Source organism: Schistocerca serialis, unplaced genomic scaffold (assembly GCF_023864345.2).
Source record: "Schistocerca serialis cubense isolate TAMUIC-IGC-003099 unplaced genomic scaffold, iqSchSeri2.2 HiC_scaffold_1092, whole genome shotgun sequence".
NCBI classification, from domain to species: domain Eukaryota; kingdom Metazoa; phylum Arthropoda; class Insecta; order Orthoptera; family Acrididae; genus Schistocerca; species Schistocerca serialis.
This window is the reverse complement of record NW_026047285.1, coordinates 15,001-17,500: the sequence shown is the minus strand read 5'-3', so window position 1 is coordinate 17,500 and position 2,500 is coordinate 15,001.

Sequence of the window (2,500 nt, the reverse complement as noted above, 5' to 3'; positions counted from 1 at the left end):
CTGCACCATACACCTCGAAACCCTCTCAGGTCCCGGCGGCGCGCAGCGCCGTCCTAAGTACTTGGTCGGGTTCGAGAGAGGCGCAATCGCCCGGAGTTTGGCGAGTAGACGCTTTAGGTGCGACCACCCGTGCTCCCAACTGAGCTTGCCGCTGCCGACAGAGGCCCGGGAGCGTGCTGTCGTGGCATTGCCGGCGGGAGACAACACGCGCCACCTACGGTGACCGGCAGCTCCAACGCCAGCGCCACAGAAGGACAAAAGCCCCACTTGGGTGCCGAAGCGAACTCTCCCAGCACAGCGCACGCGCCAACACGTCCGCACAGCTGCGATACAAACCACCTGCGAGAACCGCAGAGGCGACCGAGCAGCAGACGGCGTCGCGGCGCCGAGCGCCGGGCGGCGGCGCATCCTCAGCGCACACAGTCCTCAATCGGACCAGCACACTGCAGATGTCCACCGCGCTTCGCACCGGGCCCGCGAGGACCTACTTTGGCCGCACGGCGCCGCGTGCAGGGTGCGCCGGCGCGCAGCTGCGCCGCCTGCCGCCTCCGTCGGCCGGCGCGCCTGCCAGTGGCCGCCCCCACCAGCCGGCTGTAGCGCGTGCGCCCACGCACCGCGCGGCCAGCACGCCGGGCGGCCCCCCCTCACCGGCCGGGGCCGGTCCCACCCAGCCACCGCCGCGTATCGCTTCACACCCACATGCCATTCACGTTCGTGGGCATGGTGGGTATCGCTGAAACAACCGGTTGGTAGCTCAACCGATCGTCGCCATCACTGATTCACCTCTAGCGAGAACAACCGCACCACAACGGTTTACCAGTTGTTCATTTGCGTAACGTCACCAGCAAACGTAGGCGTCCATCGCCATTTGCAAATTCAACGATTGTTGCATGCCTGTGTCAGGTGTCACGACACACTATGTCTGCCCACATACACGCAACAACATGTGCACGCTTCGCAAACACGTGGAAGGTGGCCCCCGTACGTATGCGATGTCCATTGCGCAAACGACTGTCAACCGGCCTCTGTCGCATGTCGCAGATGTGGAACGCAGTGCACCATGCTATCACGGTGTGTGAGAAGAGACGACAACGTCTGACAACACGCGCCACTACATCAACAGACGGCTCATGCTGATCGCCATCCAGGGCATACCACACTGCACTCCAGCTCTTATAGGGAGACGACACGTAGCTGCGTGCACAACATTTGGACCGCATGGTTCGCCGTTGTTGGCGCAGTCGTTGTACGGTCACATGTACCACGATGTATCATTCAGTACATGAGGACCAATGTGCAGTACAGTGTGTGATTTGGAGGTACAACATCAGCGGACAGTTGACACAGGCCGTACCACAGCGTAGGCGCAGTGCTTCGCCATGCGAATGCCAATGAACAACTGCGAAGGGCATTGAGCATGTACGTCCTGCTGCCATCCACATTACAGTGTATCGCTGCAAGGTGTTTAACATGAAGCGATACACTGGGGACCGGGCAGTGCGAGTAGCAAACTATATTGCGGGGGTTGCAGTTAGGCAACACTACACTAATTTAACGCGTCGTATGACAATTACAGAGCAGGTTAAGGCCCAACGTGTGTTGGGTTAAGGCCCAACGTGTGTTGGGTTAAGGCCCAACGTGTGTTGGGTTAAGGCCCAACGTGTGTTGGGTTAAGGCCCAACGTGTGTTGGGTTAAGGCCCAACGTGTGTTGGGTTAAGGCCCAACGTGTGTTGGGTTAAGGCCCAACGTGTGTTGGGTTAAGGCCCAACGTGTGTTGGGTTACAGCACAATATGGGTTACGTTAAGGGGCAATGTGGGTTACGTTAAGGGGCAATGTGGGTTACGTTAAGGCGCAATATAGGTTACGTTAAGGCGCAATATAGGTTACGTTAAGGCGCAATATAGGTTACGTTAAGGCGCAATATAGGTTACGTTAAGGCGCAATATAGGTTACGTTAAGGCGCAATATAGGTTACGTTAAGGCGCAATATAGGTTACGTTAAGGCGCAATATAGGTTACGTTAAGGCGCAATATAGGTTACGTTAAGGCGCAATATAGGTTACGTTAAGGCGCAATATAGGTTACGTTAAGGCGCAATATAGGTTACGTTAAGGCGCAATATAGGTTACGTTAAGGCGCAATATAGGTTACGTTAAGGCGCAATATAGGTTACGTTAAGGCGCAATATAGGTTACATTAAGGCGCAATATAGGTTACATTAAGGCGCAATATAGGTTACATTAAGGCGCAATATAGGTTACATTAAGGCGCAATATAGGTTAGGTTAAAACACGACATAGGTTAGGTTAAGGCACGACATAGGTTAGGTTAAGGCACGACATAGGTTAGGTTAAGGCACGACATAGGTTAGGTTAAGGCACGACATAGGTTAGGTTAAGGCACGACATAGGTTAGGTTAAGGCACGACATAGGTTAGGTTAAGGCACGACATAGGTTAGGTTAAGGCACGACATAGGTTAGGTTAAGGCACGACATAG